Source organism: Ambystoma mexicanum, chromosome 1p, assembly GCF_040938575.1.
Source record: "Ambystoma mexicanum isolate Mex_15411 chromosome 1p, UKY_AmexF1_1, whole genome shotgun sequence".
Classification (NCBI taxonomy): Eukaryota; Metazoa; Chordata; class Amphibia; order Caudata; family Ambystomatidae; genus Ambystoma; species Ambystoma mexicanum.
In genome coordinates, this window is record NC_090921.1 from 677,446,463 (window position 1) to 677,472,493 (window position 26,031).

At 47.6% G+C, this 26,031-nt stretch overlaps 1 protein-coding gene across 3 annotated transcripts in view; it reads left to right on the forward strand.

The window, feature by feature from the left end:
• Positions 1 to 396: 396 nt before the first annotated feature.
• Positions 397 to 26,031, forward strand: part of ANXA9 (annexin A9) — a 197,406-nt gene continuing 171,771 nt past the window's right edge. The window contains exon 1 of one of the 3 annotated variants that reach the window (XM_069649758.1): positions 397 to 507. The gene's annotated coding sequence lies outside the window, so the exon portion shown is untranslated. Of the gene's footprint in view, positions 508 to 24,450; positions 25,060 to 26,031 lie in introns of those variants that run through there. The other 2 variants (XM_069649757.1, XM_069649759.1) reach the window with 2 other exon arrangements.

Genomic DNA, 26,031 nt, shown 5'->3' on the forward strand with positions numbered 1-26,031 from the left:
GTTCCAGTCCCTGGCAGGGTCTTCCTCCTCCCGGGGTCAGAAGTAGGGCACCATTAAAATATGAACAATTATTACAGTGCTTAGAAGTGGGTGGTGATGTCTACGCATACAACTAACATCATAAGATCATAGTAATGTATACGTCAGAACGACCATAGATTGATAACGATTTAGCCTGCCATGCGATTGTTTGAAATCCATGTTTTCGATTCAGGCTGGGGTGAGAGAGAGAACAGCATATAACATGCCCATAGTATTCCCTTTTAAGTGGCTGACAGCGTCCAGCGGCAGTATTGGACGCGTCCACATTTAACGTACAGTTTAAGACGCCCTGTTGGAAGGGCACTGCGGGCGTCAGGCGGGGTCTATGCAGGGAGGTTGGCAGTCACCTGACCCCGTGCACCAAGCCCCGCCCTTTGAGTGGGTGCAGGTTGCATTGGTACAGGCGGGTGACCCACGCCTCCCGGATACCACCGACTTCTCTCCCGTGGCATCGCACTGCAACAGGTGGGTGAGATCACTTCCTATGGTGCACACTGCTTTGCATGATTCGCCTCTAGACTCCAGAGACAACCTGTCAGCCTCCGCCGTGCACTGCCCCCTACCGAGCGCACCCCTTACAAACTACACTGCTGCACTCTGGGTGCTGTAGTTGTCTGTCGCAGCAGGTGATCGAGGGAACGAGATAATTTGCATAGCGTTCACTGCAGAGAGCCGCTTCCAGTGCACAGCAGGCACCTGTCGGCTTCTCCCTCTTTCCCAAGAGTGGTCCCCGACAATCCTTCGAACTGCACTCTGGGGGCTGTATAGTTCCCGGTCAAGGAATGAGATCCCGTGTATACTGCACACTGTCGTGCGAGCGGCAGAACAGTCACCTGCCAGCCAGCTGTCCCCTCCCCGTCCTGAGAAACCAACCCGCCAACCGGTGCGCCCAGGGAATCACATTAAAATCCACAGGTGGATGCAGTCATCCGCACAGGGAACACTGCCTGCTCTCCCCTCCTGTAATATAACCTCACGCACCGTAAACACTCGTGAAACGAACATATACGTCTTGGTTATTCATGTTTAATTATAGTGTACAGCGCTTCTAGCGTTGCCGGGGGAAGCCAAGGCTCTGTAGACACCATACGTGCGTCAACTCCTAAATGTCATTGATGAGACCTAATTCGTTGGGTGTTGGGGTGGGGTTTTAGGAGATAGTTTGTAAAGCCCGCATTTTACTGCGAGGAATTCTGCCTAATAGCGTTCATGTTACATTACACGGTCCCGCCCCTGCAGCTGTAATCCAGCCTCTCAGTGCGTTTCTATTTATATCCGCACATGTTCCGAGACGTCCCCGCTGTAGTAAATGTCACCTTTGCCCTATAGCTACACTCATGCTATCTCAAGAACGCATATTCATCAATCATTCTTGTCTAGCAGTTGTATTGGCTTTTTACACACTTAGGGCCCTATTCATGGAATTATTTGTGTGTAAAATAGGGAATTTGCGCACCAAACTGCGTGTGTAATCCCATCTGTCGATCCATGGAATCGCATGTGCAGGATTTCCTTCGACTTGCGTGGATTTCGCAGCGGCCCGGCACGGGAGGGTGGGTGTGGTTTGCGCAGAGGGCAGGGAAGGGGGTGGAACACCAAAAGTGGGGAAGAACATGCAAAAAAGTGGGCGTTACGTGGGATGGCCCGCAGGCAGTCCATTGCATGTCCACTATTACGCAAAACAATATGTATTCAGGGATCTGACTGCGCAACCTCCCGGAAGGGAAATGGCCATGGAAAGCTCTCATACTATCCGCCACCCGAAGGCAGGCAGTGCAGGCCCCTTAATTTGCATTTGATAACATCACAGGAAGTGACATCACAGGATATGACATCACAAGATAATGATCACTACGTATGTAGGCAGCAGCGAAAACATGGTAATCCGAGAGGAGAATTTCCACTAAATACACTAGCAAAGTATAAAAAGTGCCCACCTTTTAAACCCAACAATTTATAATTAAATATTCCAAAGAAAACAAAATCCAAACATTTGACATGCTCTTTAATGGCACTTTTATGTGTTCTTGTGGGTAAGCGTCTGCACTAGAAACATGACAACCTGGTGTGAAACTCCAGTAGCTGAACACTCAAGCAAGCACACTTTTTTAAATGCAGGGCTCAAAAATACAGAACCAGGGTTGCGTCTGCCCTTTGAAAAAAGTGTATCGACTTGTGCCCTGAAAATCAGTACAGGGCCAGAACCAGAGAAAATATTCCCTCCAGTCTCCAGGATGACAACCTCTCTTGTCACATAATGGCCCACTTGCATGCTTCATGTATAATGTGAGGAAAATGTTACATTCTACTTGTTGGCTTGGTAATTATAAACACGTGGAAATAAGGCAAATAGCTAAAACAGTTTGTGCAATATGGTTAATTGTGCTGGATGAAGGTACAAATTGTAGGCAGCTAACTGCTGCTTTTCATGTGCTTTCAAAATAAAAAGGCCCCTTTGCAGATCTTAACACAACAATGGTCTCTTAAATAGGCCATCAATATTAAATTGCACTCTGCTTTAAGAAAGAAAGTTATCAGCAGTGCTTATGAGGCCCCCAGTGCCTATTGGGCTGCTTGGAGGGGGTGGGGTGTTTGTCTCTCCAGAGTCGCAGCAGGAGGTTGACAGGTGACAACTTACCTCACCAGAAGAAACAAAAGGGAGCCAAACCTCGAGGGGCAGCCACTTTTGAAAAAGATTTGCCGGCAAGCTTCCCCGTCATCATGCATGCTGCAGCTTCTGCTGCCCTGCGCTGAGAGTGGACTGCAGCAAGCTTATGGACTCTGAGCAAACAGCCCTGCTGCAGCCTGCAAGTGGACGTCAACGGCTCCCTCAGCACAGGGCCCTGGCACACATGCTGCACACGCCTAGTGCTGGCCCTGAAGGCAGGCATGCAGACACTCTTGTATAGGAATCACTGTGCAGAGGTAAGATCGGGTGTCGGATTTAGGGGTGTGTGCATGCAGCCGGGGTTCCGATCTAATTTAGGTGTTCTCGTACGCAGTGTAGCAGGGTGCAGGAATGGTTTATGTGGATTCGTACACAGATTTTCTGAGTTTTACCCGAGTTATGATAAATTGTATGCATGTTGTCAGAGTGCCGGTAACAGTAACGGGGAACCCGTCCAGGGCCCCCGAGATGCAGGCCTGCTTGCGCGGGACCCCACGCACTGTTCTGAGGGTGCATATTTTCACGCCCGGGAGCACGCCCTGGCTGTTTTGGATTTGTGTGGGGGTGTGTCGTGGGCGTTCCGGCCGCGACTTGCGCATACAGTCACTTTGTACGAACAATTTCAGGAGTACGTGGAGCGTGAAGAAAAACGTCAGCGCGCAGGCTCACGCAGTGACATCCTCGGTGCACAAGCGTTTCAGGATTTCTGCGCACTTTTCCATGAATCGTGCCCTTAGTACTCATATTGACAGGGCTGGCTCTAGGCATTGCCAGTCTATGCCATCGCCCAGGGCTCCCACTCATGAGAACCCCGCAGTCACCAGCTGCCACATGTATATCAAGTAGTACAGGCTGGATTGTGCTGCTTGCAGGCATGAGGGTCAGTTTGCTTCCTGTCCCAGCAAGGCCACACTGCCGCCACCTAACCTCCTGCAATGCTCAGGATAAATATCCTCAACACTCCAGCGACTCAGCATCCACTGCACAGCAAGTACCACTGACCCAACGGCTCAGCAGTCACTGCACAGCAAGTCCCACTGGCCCAATGGCTCAGGAGCTTTGCATAGCAGGTCCCACTGGCCCATCGGCTGAGGAGCAACTGCACAGCAGGTCCCATTTGCCCAGCGGCTGAGGATCCACTGCACAGCAGGTCTCACTGGCCCAATGGCTCAGGTGCTCCTATACAGCAGGTCTCACTGACCCAATGGCTCAGGAGCTTTACACAGCAGGCCCCACTGGCCCAGCGGCTGAGGAACCACTACACAGCAGGCCCCACTGGCCCAGCGGCTGAGGATCCACTTCACAGCAGGTTACACTGGCCCTGCAGCCGAGGAGCTCCTGCACAGCAGGTCACACTGGCCTTGCGTCTCAGGAGCTCCTGCACAGCTGGACCCACTGGGGCCTCATAAATACTTATCACTCTCTTGGAGGCCATTTGGAGTGAAAGTTGAGTTAAATAACCGTTGTTTGGGGCAAAACGTTCTCAATGTTTCCATGATAGATTACAAAAGCAGCATTTTTATTCTGAAATTACACACAAAGCACCAACGCGCTGCCAAAATTAGGCCTTCTTCCAATACAATGAAAATGTCACACAAAAATAAGTTCTAAACTGTCTCCTTTATTTCCATGTGTTCCTATCTGACACACGAAAAGGCCTTTCTTTTTGTGAGGAATTTCTCCCGAATCCCAGATCACACATGAAGCATTCCTTCGCAAAAACACATTATTTTTTCGTTTTAGTCTTAAATTATATTTTCACAATCCACAGGCCACATTTTTCAGTATTTCACTGAATTGTGTTGTGGTATTTGTAGTCTTCCATTTAGGAGAGGAGAAAATAATTCTATAATAGTACTCGTTTTGCTTAACACATGTTTTATAAGGATTTCCATATTTGTTCGACTACTTTATTCTGATTTGTGTACTTTTCGAGTCTTCTTTATATAAAACAGTAAGTTGAGAACCAAAAATGGGGTTAAGTAGGGGAAACGAGAAGACGTGCGAGTCGTAATGATTGCAGTAACCCATATTTATTTATTTTATTTAATTTAAATAAACACATAAAATAAATTAAATAGATAAAAAAGGAGAAGACATGAGATGCGTAATGAAGGCAAAACACCATACTATACATCCTTAAAATAAAGCGTGCATAAAACCGTTGAACAAACAACACGTTACTTCAATTAGTAAAGCACAGTCACATTGGTTTTCGCAATGCATTCCAGTTAGTGTTTTCAAACCAAAGTTGCAAAAAGAACATTTGCAAAAGAAATGTATTTCAACTGCAGCTGGGTTGATATGTGTTAAAATGCTTGAGGAGCAAAGTAGTTTCAAATCCTGGCTTTCCTTCTTAATAAAAGTGTGTGCTCCTGGGCAAATCACTTGATCTCAGTGTGCCATATTTGCAGTCACAGCTCATCAATAATGGGCACTGGGAAGTGGAATACCCCAGCACGCAAATAGGACCACACTGGCCGCATTCGCGGACGCCTAATGAATTGTGATCTGTGTGATGCTGGAAATGCATTGGGACAGTGCCTCCATTTCCTTTGTCTGTACTCCCTTTTCATGTTTGTTCTATGTTGTTTTCTGCACAGGAGTCCTTGTGGTACTCCTGGCAGAGCAGCACTTCCTCTTTTTGGTTGTGGTGAACAGACCCATGGGATACCCTCATGGCACCCATCGGTGGGGGTGCAACCCTGTGCCCCTAGTGTGTTTTTGGGCACCTGTGTGTGGCCCACAGAGCAGAGTATGGGCTGGTGGCAGCTCCATGCTGAATTTGATAGGTGCTCTGAGTATCCTCCATTTTGGGATATCCCTGGCTCTGCCATTGGAATCAGTTGATTCCGGATAGGAAACAAGATGGCCCCTGTGGCCTCTTGTTTTCTTTTGCCTGTTACCTTGTTTTCCCAAAGTCCTGGGAAGCCCTGACTCTGTCCCTTACCCCTGACTGGCTGTTGGGTGGAAGTTCCATATATGGTATTATGGGGAAGTCCAGGCCAGACTGGTTGGTGCCTTCCCAGAGACTGTATGTTGTGGGTTCACCCTTGGGTTGGTACCTGTGTGAATGGAGTGTATAACCAATATGCATTCCATGTTATGGGTGTCTGGTATGGTGTCCAGTCAACTCGTCGAAAAAAAACTGGTCGACTGCAATTTGGTCGACGCAATTTGGTCGAAAACCATTTCGTCGAAAAAAAATTTTTATTTATATATTTATTTTTTGGGTTTTCGTTTTGTTAAAAAATGGGTTTTTAGAGAAAAAAAGGGGGTTGGGGGGGGGGGACCCCCCCAAAAAAAAAAAAAAAAGGGTTAAAATAGAAAAAAAAAAAAATTCGACGAAATGGTTTTCGACCAATTTGATTCGACCATTTTTCTGGTCGACCAATTTTTTTCGACGAATTGACTGGCAACCGTCTGGTATCTGTGTGTGTGACACAAGAAATGAGACAGCCCTGCCTGAAACTGACATGAATGCAATGCGGTGTGCTGAAAGGCTGGATACTTGCCCCAATCCACATTCCTTGTTATGGATGCCTGGCTGGAAGTGACTGGCCTGAATGCACTGTGAGCCGGATTGCCTGCCTGCCTGCACGAATGCCCATCTGACCGATTGGCTGACTGAGCTTGGCTCAGCAGTGTGAATGAGGAACCAATGTGTATATCTGGGGACCTCTCACTTATTAATTTGTTTAGAAGCTGAAGTTGAAACTTGAAGCTGATTATCCTTGTAGGCCAGCTGGAAGAAGAAGAATTTGTGCAGCTTTCCTTCGATGAAATCTGAAAGCTGTCGAGGACTGATCTGAGGGAGAACCTGGCTAAAAGACCTCTTTCTGAGCTACGAGGGAACATCGTGCAAAAGCTCATCTTCACTAAGGCACCCTGGAAGCTAGTCCCGAAAGCCTGTCGATCGGAGACAGAGTCTGCCGAGGAAACTCAGAGCAAAGCACCAAGCCATTGAGGCCATCGAAATCCATTGTTGTCAACTGGGGCTCCCTTGCCATCACCGTCGACTGCTTTGTCCCGCCGGTGAAAGTCGAGGTTGATTACGACCAAGGAGAATCCGCCAGTGGGTTTCCCACCACCCGAAGTCCACAAAGATACTGACAAGTGAAGATGCGAAATCCAGCCGTGGTCGAGTTCCGAACGTCGACACCTACACCCGACGCCCGCTGCCGGGCCGACGTTCTTCACTGAGTCTTCTTTGCAGCACCAAACTCTTTTTATCGAGGACTCTCTACGCCAGGGTTCACATTCTTCGAGGACTCTCAACGTCCAGTGGCTCCTGCTGTAAAGGCAGTCCACCTTCAAGGGATCCCTTTGACGAACTGGCGAAGACATTCTGCTAACTCAGGTACATTGGGGTAGTTGAACATATTTTACCAGGAAACAAGACTATGTTAACATTAATGGACTGGGCTTGTTAATACACTTTATTACAGGTTGCCCAGGTGGGGGATCCACACACAGAACTGTGTCTTGGTAGTTGGGCAAAATATTCTGCCATTGTTTAAACTAACTGGTCTTCCTTCCTATGTCCTATGCTGATACCCATTACTGTTTGATTTGTATGCCACTTGAACTGTCAGCAGTTGATGTATTTTAAAAGAGTCAATAGTTAAGTGTGGTACTACATAGACATTGTATATATTTGCCATATTAGATTTGCTAAAGTACAAAGTGTGCTATTAATTGTGTATATATACATTGAACCTTATTCTTATATAAAGAACTGTGTTAGCACATCCCATAGTGTGTGGACATTCCTTTTTGGGGGGCTTGGGGACTACACTGTACTTAAGAACAAGCCTGCATCACCTCCTGAGAGCTTAACTCTTGGTTGCTCGTCCATTCCTACCACATAGAGAACCTTGGCTGGGGTGATCTGTGCTTCTACTCTGCCATATAGAGTGCCGGAGTACAGATAGCCCACCTCCAGTCTTTACAATCTGCACACCAAATTTATATGTAAGTCCAAAATGTCAACAAATATATATCATTGATATTCGGGTGCGGGGGAGAAAAACACAGCTCTGACACTGAAGCTCTAACATGAACAGATACAGTGGGCCTCATTACAACCCAGGCGGTAAGTTACCGCCTGGGTCGTACTACGTTTACACCATGGTGGATGGCGGATTTACCGCCCCATTCCAAGGTGATTGGGGCGGTAAATCCCCATTTACCATTTTACTCTTCCCCATTCCCATTTTTGCCCCATAGGGCATAATGGGAGTGGGGAAGGCGCTAATTACGCCACCGTAAATTACGGTGGCGTAATTAGCACCATGGTCCCTTAGCACCATGGATTTTAACGCCTGCAAAAAGCAGGCGTTAAACTCACCATGGCGCATAGGGACCTCGGAATCAGGCGTTAAGGGTCGGCGCCATTTACGGCGCCGTTAACCACTTAACACCTGATTCGTAATGAGGCCCAGTGTCCTTAGGTAACAGACACTCCCGCCCCCTGCACACCTTCCCAACTGAAAACAATCAAATGTTAATTAAAGTTAATATAAGTATGTAATTTTTCTTATTTCAAGAAATCCAACATTCAATTATAAAGAAAACATAATCTTGCTTTTTTTCATTTATAGATTATTTAATCAACACAATAATTGTTTAAAATTAGGAGCTCAACGCGTTTCGGGCTAGGCCCTTCCTCAGGAGCAATTATCTCTTGCGAAATGTATTTCTTCCCTCTATGTGTAATATCTAGAGAATAAGCATAGACTATTTTTTATCCATGCACGGTGCTAGGGTGTATTGCAGAGGTAGAATATTTGCAGAGGGGTATCTCGGCTCACGTTCCGCTCTCGATGGAGATAAGTGGGGAGGAACTGCAGGGTCAGGGGCAGTAGAGGCTGAACGCGTGTTACCTGGTCAACTAAGATATAATGACAGGGTTAAAGGCAGGGAGGGAAGAATACTTCACAATAAATAAGGGAAAGTGGGAAGTAACAGTACACTCTGGGATTCTTATAAGGTGGTCCCAAATGGCAGAGCTATGGCAGACATCAGTCAACACCAGAAAAAAAGACAAGCCACATTGGTGGGACTGGAAAAAGGAATTAAAGAAAGGAAGAGACATACATCAGGGAAAAAACAATGGGGGCAAAGAGAGAATTACTGCAGGCCATGTTACACTTCAAAACTGAAGCTACTGACGAAGCCAAACACGTGTACTGGGCATCCAAAGCCAGAGTATATGAGACGGGAGAAAAAGCTGGGAAAATGCTGGCATTGTTAGAGAGACTCAGGAGGAATCAGGATGGATTAGAAAGATTGTGTTGTGTGGAGATGGTGGACATATACGAGGCAAACCGATAGCCAAGGAATTTGCCAGCTACTACCTGGGACTCTACAAGGAAGTTCAGGGACTGGATATAAGAGAGATCAGAGAATATTTAGAAAGGGTGGACCTACCGGAAGTAGGAGACAGATAGAGAGGGGAAATGGAAAAGGAGATCGCTGTAGAGGAAATACAAGAAGCCATTGGCCAGTTGCAGACTGGGAAGACCCTGGGGCTAAACTGGCTCCCTCTGGACTGTTGGAAGAGGTTAAGTGAGAAGTAGCAAAACCAATGCTGGAAATGTTTAAAGAAAGCAGGTAATGAATAGCTGCCTGAAGACTTGAGGTTGGCCACCATTGTGGTTATCCACAAGAAATGGAAGCCGAAGGAGCAATGTTTCTCATATTGGCCAATATCATTGTTGAATGGCAAAACGAAAGTTTTGGCAAAAGTCCTGGCGAATAGGCTGCTTCGAGTAACAGGCCAATATATTCACTTGGTTTAATGTAGCTTTGTCCCTGTGAGGACCAAAAAAAGAACATAGGACAGTTGCATAATGTGTTAGCAGAAGTGGAGGAACTACAGGGACTGCACACCATCATGGCGCTAGACTCAGAAAAAGCCTTTGATTCCATAAGGTGGACATTCCTGTGGGAAGAGATGGAGAAGGCTGGATCTGGGGGTAACTATATAGCATGGGTTATATTACTATATGCGAACCCCCCTGGCCAGGGTCAGTGTGAACGGCTTCACATCTAGTGGCTTCTCGCTCCAAAGGGGAACCAGGCAGGGATGCCCGCTGTCTCTGCTATTGTTTCTCCTTGCGATTGACCCTTTGCCAGAGATGATGATGATAATAATAATAATAATAATAATAATAATAATAATAATAATAATATGAATGTATTTATAACCAGATCGGACCAACAGCAGTGGGGCTTTGTATGGCCAGGGGCTTGGAGAACTGCATCTCATTGTGTACGGATGACCTGTTAATATATCTTGGTGAACTGAAACACCTAGGCCTCCGAGCTATAGGAGACAATACAGGAGTTCAGAGAACATAGCGGTCTAAGAATAAACTGAGCAAGTAAGTGTTTATGCCGGTGAAGGCTGGGGTCGAGGTGGTACGGGAGGAGTGCCCACTGCAGACCTCAACAGTACCATTCACTTATCTGGGGGTCAGGATCCATATAGAGGAGCAGGGGTTCCTGCAGAACAATTTGGAACCAATCCTGAATAGACTTCAGGAGAGTGCTAAGCATTGGGCAATCTTGCCCTTAACTCTTATAGGGCGAGCTAACTTATTTTAAATCATCACACTCCTTAATCTGCTGTATCTATTGCAGAATACTCTGACAGGAGTTTCCATGTCAGTTTTTGCCAAGATCAACTCACTGCTTTGCGGTATTGTGATTGCCTTCTGTTAAAAAGCTCCTGTGAGAAAAATTACCTCTAGGGGTGTGTGATCTGGAAAATCCATTTCCCTTCTTAGTTGGGTTTGCATGAAGTGTTTTAGGCGTGTGTGCCGTTACATAATGAATATGGAGCTCATTACGAGTTTGGCGGTAATAGGGCGGTGATTCCACCTCAGCGGATCACCTGGACATTGAGGGAGTGATATTGCTTTCTGCTGTGGTATACCTCTTCAGATGGGTGCAGTGCAGGGCAGCAATGACGTGGAGCATTGGGGCTACTGCATGAAACCATGCCTTCATGGCATTCTCCTGTGTTGGGGCTGTGGGCAGGAAAAAGTACTAGGACACATGGCGCAGGAGGACTTCCAGCAGCTGCACCAGCACGTTGGAGAATGTGGGCTGCGACATCCTGTGCAGCTTGGCCACGGAGTGCCAGTCGCCAGGAATTGCGGTACAGACACAAGCTTCAGCAGCATGGTACGGCTGTTATTATGTTTATCCTGCTCTCCAGGTCATCCTGGATTAAGGTGAGCAGCTCACCTATGGTCTCCCTGTTCTGCCGGTTCAGGGTGACTAGCTGGTTGTCAGTCAAGGTCCAGGGTGAGGGCCTGACCCGGGGTATGGGCACTCGCCTTCCATGGCGTCTCCTCCTCTCAGTGCCCTGTGCTGTTCTTCCTGCCTCTGTAGGCCAATGCGCAGCCTGAGCAGCTGCAGATGCCATCTCGCAGTGGCTAGTGGCAACATGGTGTTGCAAAGTATGTTCTGGGTAAACATGTGCCTTATGTAGCCTTCTTGAGTGAATTGGTTGCACATGTGCCTTCATTTCTGGCACCGGTCTGCATTTACCTCCACTGCACTATGTTTTCGGCAGAATTACCACCCATGTTCAGTGGTATTTCTACTTGTCATACGGCAGAAATACTGTTTTGGGTTTCGGCAGTAATTTCCCTGGCGGTATTAGCACCAGGGGTGCATTTGCCATTTGCTGGCGATGATTTCGCTAACTGTATTTGTGCCGGTGCTAATTCCGACAGCAGTATTTCCGCCGACTCATTCAGCAGTACGGTAATAGTGACAGTAATCCAATTACTGCCACTTTTACCATAAACCGCCCAACTCGTAATGAGGCCCCAAGAGTGTTGCAACTCAGAGTATTGCACAGGGTGTATTACTCACGGGTAACTTTGCACAGGATGGGTAGGATGGAGGACAAAATCTGTTTGAAATGCAAAAGGGAGGTGTGTTCCTTCCTGTAGCTACTATGTGGTTGCACACGAGTTAAAGTTGACTGGGAAAACCGGTATTGTCCCAACTAGTGGGGAAGGAGATTGCACGATGCCCTACACTAACCCTGCTACATATTCTCGGGAATGATGTAAGTTTGGGGGGAGACAGACACCTCATCAATACAGGATTGGTGGTGGCGAAAAGAGACCTGGGAACTAAGTGGGGAGTTGCGGAGGTACCGATGGTGGCAAAATGGAAGGAAGGGATGGACCTCTGAAGAGCCCTAGAAGAGATGGTGTATAGACATCGGGGCTGCCCCGGGAAATTTCAAAGAATGTGGGGCAGATGGGACCTGGAGGGATAAAACGATACGAATGCATGGCACAGCTGGGGAATTGGGGTGGAGTGGACAGTATACATGGAAGGGACGATATACCTGCAGTTTATTTATTTTGTATTTGTAAAGCGCACTACGGCCCACGGGCATCGAGGCGCTGAGAACTTGGAGAATACGAGGGCTTACTTAAAGGGTTACAGTGAAGCCGCAAAGCAATTGGAGGTTTAATGCAGAGAGGGCGATAGGGTAGAACTGTTGGGGGTCAGAAAGTGGGGAGCAGGGATGGTAGAGGGATATGACGATGTGTACTGCCTTTATGGTCGTTGGTAGTGTTTTAACCAACATGGTTTTTGTGATTTGTCTTACTGTTATTGTTTTTGTTAAAAAATAAAAAATAAAATGTATTTTAAAACAAAATGGGCAATAGGGTGCCTACCCACCACCCATTATGGAGGAGCCACCACAGAGACAGCAAAAGCAGGGATATATGGTTTCCCATTGCAATTTGCAGCACCCGAGCAGCATGCATGGTGGTGTCATGCAGTGGTGTTTTCTTCCTCAGCCTTGCATGCTAAATTAAGCCTGGGGCATCAGTCTTGTGCTCTGGCTTCGCGCTGCATGCACAGGATCGGGAAGCTTGCCCTGCTTCCTGGCTCCTGTCTAAATGGTGTGCAGTAGCTGAAGGGCCTGGACCAGATGAGGAGTCTGTAGCTGGAGCAGAGCATGGGAGAAAAGAAATATTTATGTCTGTATGCGTGCTTGCGAGGGACTGTGTCTGTCTGCATAAATGCACGTGTGAATGAGAGTGCCGTGTGAATGTTGGGTATAGGTGTGGAGGCATGCGCGTGTGAATGTTCTGTATCAGTGTGAATGTGGCATTGGGGCAGCCAGCATGGACGTTTCTAAGGACAAAGCCAACTTGATGAGTGCTTGTATGTGGGGTTGGCATTGGGACAGCCAGGATGGAAGTTTTCTTACAGTAGAATGGCATGTTTTACTGGCATCATTGACAAAGCAAACAGGATTAGTGTTCTGCCGTGGAATATTAGCCTAGTTTGGTGCAGTCAGTGCAGGTATGTTTTCTGGCATGTCATTTCTTTTACTGGCAGTGTGGGCAAAAACAACATAAGGAGTTCTGTTTTGGGCATACTGGCCTACAATTGTGCAGCCAGCATATCCATATTTTAATACAGTGGCATGGCATTTTTTACTGGCATGCTGGGAAAAATCAAACAAGCGCATGTGCTTACATGAATATATTGTCATAGCTAGCATTATGAACTTGTTTCCTTACAATATCAGTACTGGCACTATGGGCAAAGCAAGCATGAGTATATTTTTCAGTCGGCATATTGGCAGATGTTGGTGCTTCCATCTAGCATTGGCATGTATCAGCACATGTATCAGCACAGCCAGCATGAAAATGGGCCTCATTCTAAGTCTGGCAGTCTGGAAATAATGGTGCCAGTAGCAACGTACCGGCACCTTTTCCGGACCGCCAGACTACGAAAATGCCTGCAGGGTCTGGATCTCCCGGTAGGTCTGACCTGCCGGGAGTACCGGCCCCTGCAGGCATGCTTTTCACGGAAACACCAGCCCCATTAGCAACAGTGCCAGTGCTTCCATGTACTATGGGACTTCACAGGAATGTGGACTTAAAGTTTCCGCCGCCTGACATCCTAGGCCGCCGCGACTTGTGATTTCCCGGCGGCACTGGGATATCAGGCGGCAGAAATCGTATTACGAGGTCGGCGGCAACGGTTACTGACGACTTCATAATGAGGTCCAATGTTATTTTTTACACCGGAACAATACTGAAAATGTGTTGAAAAGGCTCCTGTGCACTATTTATGACTTGCCATTCATTGGATCTTTTTATGTGTTACCCCACAAAACTGTTTGGCTTTTTGCTGTAAACTGCAGTATTTTGAGCCATTATTTAAAGAGTTTCTCTGGGGTGGGGAGTGGCGAGACTCCCCCTTCCCCCACCCTGTTGGTTGCTTTGGCCTCTAATGAAAAATGTCACCAGACACCACTGATTATTTGCCAACGTTAGAAGTCCCTAGAACTGAATTAGCTCACAGTGTCCACCACTGATAAAAGCCTGACTAATGTTATTGCCACATAGGTAAAAAAATAAAAATAAAGTGACCATTCATGTACTGACCGGTCAAATTGTATCTGTCTCTTGACTTACTTCTGGCTCCTCCTTTTAATGTCACTCCCCTTGACCCCTCGACAATTAAAAGCCCAATCTGTGATGCCATTTTCTGTGATGTCACTGATGTCATTACAATGCAAATTAGGCGGCCGCGCACATCTTTTGCCGCCCAGGGCCCAGCATGTTTTAGGGCCCTGCCTACGTATTGGTATGCAATAGTGTGTAGTTGAAATGTTATTAGTTAGCAGCTCCCATAAGGGCCACTACAAGTGCTTCAGTTGCCGGCTATGACTAAGGTTTTGCACTTAGTGTTCGGCTGCACATAATATAGTTTTCAAACGGAAAGCTGTTTTTCTTTTTTATTTGTGTGCGTGTTCATAATCTCTGCATTATGGTCCACAATGCTTCTGGGAATTCTCGAGGCATTTGCTCGGCATGGCCTCCGTGGAGCCCGTGAGCCCACCGAGAATATCAGTATTGCTGTGTTGTGAGCCCTGCAACTGCCCCCAGCAGAGGGCATGGAATCCCCGGATCAGGCTCATACAGGGGTGGCAGATCAAATAACAGCCTCCAGCAAAGGTGGCAGGCGCATGGGAGAGCCTCCCTGGTGACGTGGTGGTAGTCCAGCTCCAGCCCAAGTGTAAATGGTGGGTGCATGGAACAGCCCACAGCAGAGGCGGGGCGAGCATGTAACAACCTCGAGCTGAGGTGGTTGAACCCCTGAATCAACACCCAGTAAAGGTGGCGGCAGCCCTGAAACTGCCCCCAATAGTTATGTTATGTTAAAGGATGTATATATTTTTTTTTAAATTAAAAGTGTTTTACAGTTTACAAGAAACGTTTACACTCAGATAAGAACACGTAAAAAGAAAAGGAAAGTACTGGAGCAAGATATGCATAAGAAGAACCTAGTAAGAGCATAGAAAACAACTAAATTACATCATCTTTGCTCACAACCGGTAGAATAATAAAATGTATTCGAGGTGTAGTTAACCCTTGCTCATAGGACTAAGTCCAGATCTCCTTCCATGCTGCTTTCCCCTCAGACATTCTGCTCTTGAAGTCCTCAAGAATTTCCTCTAGGAGTGATGTCAGGGCAATTATTAAGGCCTTGTTAAAAGTAATCATTAGCCTTTGCCATACGTTTTTTGTCAGTAACCGCACGGTCGAATGTATGAAGACCGCTCCCAAGTGGCTAATTCTATAAGGCAAGAAAAAAGGCCATCCCAAGACCAGGTGAGACAGTAATTCTATTGAGTCAGAGCCACACATCCGGCACACACGCATGCCTCTGGGTATGTCCATTTTGGGCCCCATAACCTCTAGGGTAGGCAGGGCATTTAGATGAAATTTAAAGTAGAGGTTGAAATGCTTTTTGGATGGAAACTTCTGCAAGTAAGATATCAGCTTACCTGATTGTGTGAACAGATGATGGTTGTCCTTGAATGGTACCAATCTATTTAAATTGTCATGATCGTTAATTTTGTACCAGGTGATGAGTTTCCTTTTTTCTTAACAAAATCACTGTCTAGGCAGTCCAACAAGATCATGGTAGCAAAGTTCTCACAGTATCCCAATTAATGATGAAGAGTGGGTCAAACTACCCATTAAGAGGTCCTTCATATAGAAACAAATGAACTTTCCATCGGCTTCCATGATCTTGAAGTGCAAAGACAAGCATCTTTTTATCTACTGGGCTCACCAGGATGTGGGACATGTGAGAAACCAGAAGGTGTCTTCAGGTGGCCAGAACATGGCCATCACTTTTGGATCCAGTTCCTGGTGTACCAGTGCGGGAGGATCAACTGGGTGAGGGGTCTTCTGGAAGTGGGAGTGGGACACCGGATGGTGAGACGTGGTATCCCCTTCCTTGTTACACCTTTACCTCATCCTACCAGGTAGGATATTTAGGCGCTCCATGAGCCCCCACCCCTTTTACAACCCTTACACTTTCTTACGGATGGCCTACTTTGAGAGAAAACAGTCTGACACCCGAACCGTATACCTGACATGTCCAAATACAATGGTCAGGCGAGGTGAGGCAATTACTGTCTATCACACATACCTGACTTCCATGACACTTCCCCACACGGATAAAAAGCAGAGCACAAGAGCACACTCTGAGTGAGGCAAAGTACATGAGGAAACAGCAATTTTGAGACTGCAGCTGAGCAAGATAGGAAAGACGGAAAAACAGAAGGGAATCGCAAGGAGGGAAATTCCCCTGACTTTTTCGACACAGAACCATTACTGGTGGGCAACGAACTAAAACCCAGGACAAGCCGATCCAACCGGTGGGCCATAGAACCCGACCCATCTAGCATCGAAGATAAAATCAAGAACCTCAAATCATCACGAGCTCCGGGTCCTGACGGTTTGTCGAACATGGACTTAAAATCCAACTCAAAAGCCTGGTCAATCCTTATAGCTGAAATTTTTTAATCCTGTACAAACACCACATCCATTCCGAAGTCTTGGAAAACAGCCAATGTAGTCCCTATCTATAAGTCTGGAGACAGAAGCGATCCCAACAACTATCGCCCGATAGCACTCCTCGACTGCATTGGGAAACTATTCGGATCCTTTTTACTGGACAACTTCAAAACCTGGGTAGTGTCATCAGAAGGCTGGGATAATTTTCAAACAAGCTTCCGGAAAAATTTGAACACCATGGCAAATATCTTCACCATCAACATCTTGAAAGCCAGAGTTCAGGAAGGGCCCCCCCCCCTTTGCATGGCCTTCATCGATTTATCAAAAGCCTTTGATAAGGTAAACAGAGAAAAACTTTGGATAAAACTTGCCAACTGGAATTGCCCTCCGGACCTGCTAGACCCAATACAAGAACTTTACTCAGAAACATCCATGAGAGTCAGACTGAATGGCACTGGGCTACTTTCCGGCGTAATAGGAACAGCCAGCGGAATCAAGCAAGGATGCCCTCTGGCACCAGTACTTTACAATGCCTATACTGGTGATTACCAACAAGCCGAAAAGAAGGTCAAAGCCTTCCCGCCTTCCTTAGGATCCGAAAAAGTCAGTAGATTACTCTACGTGGATGATATCATACTCATTGACCAGACAAAGATAGGGCTACAACGAAAGCTAGACAACCTGAACGAATCCCTTCATATGAACGACCTGGAAAGCAACGCACCAAAAACCAAAGTGATGCGACTAACGAAGGCGGCCAAACGCAAAACCACAGAGGCATGGTTCTTTAACAACACCCGCCTGGAAGAGGTGGATGCCTTCAGATACCTGGGTACGATGTTCAGTAACAAACGGAATGAGCAATCCATGTTAGACCTTCTGACCAATTAAAACAAAACTTTGTCAAACGAACTGATCATCATGGACAAAAAGTTTTGTCGCTTCTCAGTAAAGGCGGCGACAAATTTTTATAAAATGAAAGTGGTCCCAGCACTTACCTATGGCACAGCGGCATTCTTTGGCATCCCTGACTCAACGTGGCTCAAATTGGAGTTTGGAAAAAAGTGCTCCGTTTACCTGCTTCGACTCCAATAGCCCTGATAAGAAGGGAACTTGGTCTCACTTCTCTACAAGGAAAAGTATCCATCAATACTTTGATGTTTTACAGAGAAGTTAGATCATCTGTGGAGAAAATCTGTGTACTGATCCGAGAAGAAATTGAGAAGGGGTCAAATAAAACTCTCAAAACCTGGCTAGAAAAAATTCAAATGCTTCTGAAATCAATAGGCAGCTCAGAAGAGGAGCTCCTGACAAACCCGAAAAGAACGGCATCGACGGATCCCTCAAGAGCGCACTCACTTTAAAGCAGGAGCCACAGGGTGTCAGGATTTCTGGAAGAAAGGTGAAAACTTGCATTGAGACAGCAGCTTAGACCTTCGTGGTGCTCTTAGACGATCGATTGTGGACGTCCTGTGAAGATTAGGCATGCGGTCAACCTCAATGCAAAGAGTTCAGTGCCGCAATGAAGAGTCGCTGAGGAACGTAGGCCCAGCAGCGGGTGTCGGCATCAGCGTCAACGATCGGGACTCGACCACGGCTTGATTTCGGATCTTCACTTGTCGGCATATTTGTGGACTTCGGGTAGTGGGAAACCCACCGACGGACTTTCCTCAGTCGTCGATGACTCGACTTTCTCCGGCGGGACAAAGCAGTCGATAGTGATGGCAAGGGAGCCCTTCATTCAATGTTCTTGGGCAAGGTGGAGCAGGGCGGCTCTGATCCTCGAGCAGCACAACGCCAAGCTGTCCATGCTTCTGGGCAACACAACTCGACTGGCTTCCAGCGGTTACAGAAATCATCCGAACCCTGGTCGACGGAAATGGCTTCGATGGCCTCAATGTCATAGCGCTTTACTTCAGGATTCCTCTGAGGACCTGTCTCCGGTCGACAGCCTTTCAGGACTGGCTTCCAGGGTGCCTCGATGAAGATCAGCTTCTGCACGATATTCCCTCGTAGCTTGGGTAGAGGTCTCCTAGCCAGGTCCCCCCTCGGACCAGTCCTTGACAGACTCAATAGCTTTTAGATTTCATCGACGGAAAGCAGCAGCAAACCTTCTTCTTCGAGCTGGGCTTCAAGGATAAGCATCTTCAAGTTTCAACTTCAGCCTCTGAACAAATTGGGAAGCGAGAGGTCCCCAGATATACACATCTGTCCCTCATTCACTCTGCTGAGCAAAGCTCAATCAGCCAATCAGACAGAATGGCATTCATACAGGCAGGCAGTCAATCAGGCTCACAGGCATTCGGGCTATTCACTTCCACCCAGACACCCATAATAAGGAATGTGGATTGGGGCAAGCATCCAGCCTTTCAGCACACCACACTGCATTCATATCTGTTTTAGGCAGGGCTGTTTCATTCATTGCGTCATCCACACACAATCTAGACACCCATAACATAGAATGTATATTGGTCACACACTCTATTCAGACAGGTCCCACCCCTGTGGTGTACCCACAACATACAGTCACTGGGAAGGCTCCAGCCAGTCTGGCCTAGACTTTCCTACAATGCCATATATGGTTCTTCCACCCAACAACCAGTCAGGGCAAGGGACAGAGTCAGGGCTCCCAGGACTTTGGGAAAAACAAGGTAACAGGTAATAGAAACCAGGAGGCCATCTTGCCTCCTATCAGGAATCCATTGATTCCTATGGCAGGGCCTGGGTATCCCAAAATGGATGATCACAGATAACCTGCCAAATTCAGCATGAGGCTGCCACCAGCCCATACCCTGCTCTATGGGCCACACACAGGTGCCCAAAAACATACACTAGGAGTACAGGGTTGTACCCCCACCCATGGGTGCCATAAGGATCTCCCAAGGGTCTCTGTTCACCTCAACTAAAAAGAGGAAGAGCTGCACTGCCAGGAATCCCAACTGGACTCCTGTGCAGAAAGCAACACAGAACACACATGATAAGGGACTACAGGACAAGGATATGGAGGTCCTGTCTCTCCAATGCCTTTCCAGCATCACACTGAATTGAGCCAGTACCATTTGATCGATAAAATGTGATATAATTGGGTAATAAATGCTGAACATGGGGAACACGGGTTGCAGGGGTGTCCCCTGCTCCCCATGTTTGACATTTATGGCCTGAGGGGTTGCAGGGGTGTCTCTCGCTTCCTGGAGGCGGGTGGTGGGAAAAAAAGGGGGAGAACACTTCCGCGTCGGATCTGACCCGCGTTAGAGGGACAGAACTGATGCTGCAGGGTCAGCAGAGGCAGCGGACCAGGAAAAGGTCTGCTGTAAAATTGCATTCGCAGCAAAATTGACTACGGTCAATTCCTCCACAAACAATTCTACTACGGCCAAACCACACAGATCTGCTTTCTCATCTCATTTATGATGTTGAATAGTTCTTTCTGGGTGTTTGTGGTATTGGTGATTCGGTTGTCATAGTATTTCTTTTTGGCTTTCAGAATTTGGTTTTAGTATGCTCCAATTTGTTTTTGATAGTTTATTATTTTTGCCTGGTCGTAGTTTTTCCTCCATTGTAGTTCAAGTTTCTGTTTTTTTTCTTCATTGTATTGAGGTGGGGTGTAAACCATCTTAACACTGCTTTCTTTTGTGATGGGATGAAGGTTTTTTTTCCGGGGAGATGCTGTCTATTATTTCGGTGATCCATTTCTGGATTAGGCCTGCTTTTTCATCTAGGTCAGTTGCGTCCAGGTTTGCGGTTGGAGGTTTCGAGGATTCCAGTTGTTCTTTTAAGTTAATCCTTTTGATGGTATTCCAGTTTCTTTTCCAGATCGCTGGGTTTTAAGGCTGTTTGGGTGCTTTGGTTGGTAGTTGGATCTCGAATGGTATGATGAGGTGGTTGCTCCAAAGTATTTGTATTGGTGGTGCAGTTGCGATCATTTTCTTGTTGGCGAAGATTGGGTCCCAAATGCAAAACACCTAGATTCGAGTTTCCTGGATAGGTGTTGGGCTCATGAAACAGCCCCCCGCTTACATGATGGAATTTCCGCAACATCTGTTTAGTGTCTAGCATACAAATGGGAAGCAGGCGTGAAGAAATGCCCGAGAGTACTGAAAGCTAGACTTTGATGTGGCAGAGCTCCACATAGAACACACCATCGATAGGTAAAGTGAGTATGAATGCATAATTAATGGTGCCGTTTAAGATTAAGAGAGTTAAACTCTTGTACACGAATTGAAAATTGTAATATATTGATTGTAGATGTATGGCTTAAGAGCGGTTAATGAAAGCCGGTTTCTTATTGTGTTGTAGATCCCTTGTAGATGGTGATAAAAGGGAAAATCCCTGAAAGGCAGTGGAAGTGTGACACAGAGCAAAAAATGTTATCCTATGAGCTAGGAAACAGAAAAAAGCAGAACATTGAAGTTAAAACAAGATATCTGTACAAGACCTGTATAAATAATGTGGAAGTGTAAATTAGTGTTCCCCTGATGAAATTCTTGTTTAATCGTTTTTAAATAGAGTGGAAGAGGAATGAAACATGTTGGGTTGTGTATGAAAAATGTGTGTGAATGGTTGTAATAGAAGCTGAATGTGAAAATAAGCATTTTTAACTAGAAGAATAAGTGCTGGCCCATTGAGCAACTACCGCTTCTGACACTAATGTTATTTCCACAATTTAATGAAATTACAGGAATGTTTTAAAAAATTGTGATTTGTTTATAAAAACGATGAATTAAACTTATTTGACTCGGTATAAGAGAAGAGTCGCAGTTAATGACTGAAAACCAGGCTGAATAATTTAAATGTATGTATGCTCTGGGCAAAAACATTTAGGTAATACCAGGTATGGATCTAAATGAGTAAAATGCTAGATATATAAAAGAAGCAAAAATACAAATTGATCTACAATACATGACTGGAGGAATATTTTACTAAAGTTTGGAATCCCGGAACAGATACCTTGAGGGGTGAGGTAAGCCTGAGATTAGTGGCAGAACAAGTGGCGCAAGGCCCATAATGGCCCCTATCTGAAGTGGTGGGTGCATGAAACCTCAGCCAGCAGATGTGATGGGAGCTATACGCTCTGGAACAGATCCCAGATGAGGAGGACATGTAACAGTTTCCAGCAGTGGTGGGGCTGTTTTTGGTGGCCCGGCGGAAACAGCCCCCATCAGAAGTGTTGGGAGCCCCAGAACGGCCTCCAGCGGAGGTGGTGGATGCAGCAAACAGCCCTCAGCAGAGGTGGTGGGATTCTCAGTCCTGGAACAGCCCCCAGAAGAGATAGTGTGTGATCCCCTATAAAGGGGTGAGAGCCAAGAACAGCCTCCAGTAGAGGGGATGAGACCCCCAGAAGGCCCCAAAAGCAAAGTTTGTGGTAGAAACCCCAGACCGTCCACGTCACCCACCCACCCCCTGCAGATGTGTGTTTGGAGACCCAGAACTAGCAGCGGTCATGAGTGTCCTGGAACATTCTACAATAGATGTCGAACAGAACAACCAGAAACGGAGGTGGTGGGAGCCCCAAACTAGTCCCAGTACAAGTGGGACGCCCCTCAAAACAGCCCTTAGCAGGGGCAGTGAGGAAGGCCGGAATAGTGCTCGGCAGGACTGATGTGAGCCCCAGAACAGCCTCCCGTAGAGCTGGTTGGCGCATTATACAGCCCTCTCCCCTGGGGAACCCCAGAACAGTAGTGGTGGTTGTGGGACTGAGCCTCATAACAGCCCCCAGCAGCGGTGGTGGGAGGAGCACTGGGTTACTCTCAGCAGAGTTGGTGAGAGTCCCCTGAACAGCACCCAGCAGAGGAAGTGAGACCCCTGAAACAACTCCTAGTAGAGGTTGTGGGTGAACAGAATAGCACCCGGCAGAGGTGATGTGAGATACAGAATGGCTCAGCACAAAGATGGTGGCATCCCTGCAATAGCGCCCATCAGAGACAGTGGGAGCCCTGCAACAGCGCCCAGCAGAGACAGTGGGAGCACTGGAACCGTGCCCATCAGAGACAGTGGGAGCCCTGCAACAGCGCCCAGCAGAGACAGTGGGAGCACTGGAACAGTGCCCATCAGAGACAGTGGGAGCCCTGCAACAGCGCCCAGCAGAGACAGTGGGAGCACTGGAACAGCGCCCAGCAGAGACAGTGGGAGCACTGGAGCAGTGCCCAGCAGAGACAGTGGGAGCACTGGAACAGCTCCCCAGAAGTGGTAGTGGGAGCCCTGGAACAGCTCCCCAGCAGTGGTAGTGGGAGCCCTGGAGCAGCCCCCCAGCAATGGTAGTGGGAGCCCTGAAGCAGGTATACATGCATTTCACCGCGGTACTTTTCATCGCGTGTTTTTTGCGTGTTTTTTCATCGCTGTTTTTATTTCGAAAAAAAACTCGTTTTTTTTTTGTTTTTGGGGGGGTTAAAAATTGAATATATGGTTGTGGGTGTAAGGGAATAAAAAAAAGGGGTGCTTGGGGGGGTAACCCCCCCCCCAAAAAAAAGAATAAAAAAACGAGTTTTTCGAAAAAAATACGGCGATGAAAATACCTGCAATGAAAAATACTGCAGCGAAATAATGTAGAACCCTGGAGCAGGCCCCCAGCAGTGGTAGTGGGAGCCCTGGAACAGCCCCCCAGCAGTGGTAGTGGGAGCCCTGGAGCAGCCCCCCAGCAGTGGTAGTGGGAGCCCTGGAGCAGCCCCCCCAGCAGTGGTAGTGGGAGCCTTGGAGCAGCCCCCCCAGCAGTGGTAGTGGGAGCCCTGGAACAGCTCCCCAGCAGTGGTAGTGGGAGCCCTGGAGCAGCCCCCCAGCAGTAGTAGTGGGAGCCCTGGAGCAGCCCCCCAGCAGTGGTAGTGGGAGCCCTGGAAGCTCTAGAGCAACCAGCAGCACTGTTGGTGGGTGCATGGAATAGCCCCCAGCAGAGTTAATGGAAGCCCTACAACTGGCTCCGGCAGTAGTGGTGGGAGCCCGATAAAAGAACCAACCTGGGGTGCTAGAAGCCCCGGTACAAAAGCCCACTGGAGGTGGTGGCAGCGCTAATAGAGCCCCCATCAGAGTGGTGGGTGAATGACGCGCACCGAGCAGAGGGGTGGGTGAACAACCAGCCCCCAACAGAGGGGGTGGAGAGCCCACATCAGAGGAATGGGTTAATAACCAGCCCCCAGCAGAGGTAGTGGACGTCCTGGAAGAATCTATACAAATGTGGTGTGCGGACTAGAATAGCCCCCGGCCGAGATGGCGGGAGTTCTGGCATAGTGAAAGCACTGGAACACCCCTACTACATGTAGGGGTTGCCCCTAGCAGCCCCCAGGAGAGGTAGTGGAAGTCCTGAGCAGAGGCAGCGGGGGAATGAACAGCTCTTTGCAGAGGACGTTACTGTCACCGTCATGAGGGCCAGGGGGCAATGGAGGAAGGGGGGTTGGCGGATAGGTAGGGGGCGGATACATGCAGTCTCTTCCTTCAGAAATGGTGGTGGGGAAATGAAACTGCCCAGACCCAAAGATGTTGGGGCACGGGAAATGGGCAGATTTGCGCGGGCAGAGCGGTCATGTCTAGTCTTGTCTTCGCACTTTCTATATGTACCTCCTAATCGAGCGTTGGGTCTCTACGAGTGCTGACAACCCCACTTCGGGGTGCTTGAGAGGCGAGCTGTGAGGCTCGTGCGAGGGGCTTGGGCTCCAGCTTTGCCCTACAGATGTTTTCAAGGCAGTTTCTTTTTTTCTGCGGACAGAAAAGATTGAGATTATGATGGATTCATTTTTCTGTGTATGTGCTCGCCTCGGGGATGTTGTAACTCTTTTCTGATTATCTAAGGCAGAGGTTCACTGGGCAGGAAAAACCGGCAAAAAGGCATTCCGCGCCAAGAACGGACACGGAAATGCTCCGCCTGTGTGCTGAGGTGGATCCATTTTCTTATCGGAGGGGAAAGGGAGAGGTCGCAGCCAACAGAAGGCCTCAAATGCGTGTCCCAACACAGAAGGTATTAGGCACTCCGAAGGTCCACTGGGAAAGACGCAGCACCTGAGACCGACCACAAACGCCTCACCGCAGAAGGCCCAACGCTCAAAGCCCGCCACAGAACTCTCCTCCTAGGGAAGGACCACCTGTACCAGGCTGATCTCGCGGGTTCGTTGCACAAGGTCCGCTCACTGGCTGAGAGTCGCCACAGAAGGTACCCCAGGGCACAAGGTCCACTCACTGGCTGAGAGTCGCCACAGAAGGTACCCCAGGGCACAAGGTCCACTCACTGGTTGAGAGTCACCACAGAAGGTACCCCAGGGCACAAGGTCCACTCACCGGCTGAGAGTCACCACAGCAGGTACACCAGGTACCCCAGGGTGGCCAAATCGCACACAGGCCACAGAAGGGATTTTGGACATTTCCCACAAGGCTCACTGCAGAGGTCCACCAGCCATACACACAGTAAAAGTACCACAGCCCGCAGACCGCCGTTGAAGGCCGAAGGACAAGATACACACTGAAGGCCCACCAGGTGTGTACTCCACTGCACAGGTGGGTGACATGCAATGCCCAGAATTTATTGTCATTGATCTGTATAGCGTCAGAAAGTGTCAACTTTGTCGCTTCATAGCACTTTCCGCCTGTGAACACATGTGTGGAGCAGTGCTTAATATGTTAGAAAATAAGTGCCAGGGATGACATTTTTTCTAGCACGCTTGTGACACTGCTGGTGGGCAGTAACCCACCATTGCTGCCTCTACCCACAACTTCTCCCCACGGTGTCGACACAGACTGCTCGTGTGCACCCCGAACTTTGCAACGCTTAACATTTAACAACTGGGGAGAGTGGGGAGAATGTAAAGCCATGAGAAGATACTCTAGAGCAGGGTTTTAAATGAAAAAAGAAGTGCAGGTTCTCACCAATCAAGACTTTAAGTGGGCTGGGCCTCAGCTTAGGGACTGAGGGAGGGATTTAAAATCACTCTGGTAATGGAACCCGGCCGGGGCCTATTACCCATTTAAATTAATCTCACAAGGCGTGCCCTTCTCCAACACCCTTTTCCTAGCTCTCAATTTGTCTCACTTTCTATGTGTGTCTCGCTCTTTTTGTCTCATTTTTTTTCTATGTTTGTTCATTTCTATATGTCTCACTCCACACACTCACACTTCAGTTATGTTTTCACAATCACAAACTCTCTGTGGAGTCTGGCCTTCGCAGCAAGCTCTGCTGAAGCATCTCATTGTTTCCAGGCAAAATGTCAGTATATTGATTTATTGTTACGTAATTGCCTTTAAATTTGATTCTGTCAGCCTAATGCAACCATCTCTCAAAGTTGCTAATCAATCACAGACTCATTTTGATCTGTTTTGAAAGTAGTATTGTTATGTATGAAAGATGTCAGGCTTTGAGAACTCACACTGTTTTCAGGCAATTCACAGTGAGATTACACTATTTGCCAGAGATCACACACTCTGGCTAAGCAGTGAATTTGGGATTCGTTTTCACAAACTTCCAGTTTATTG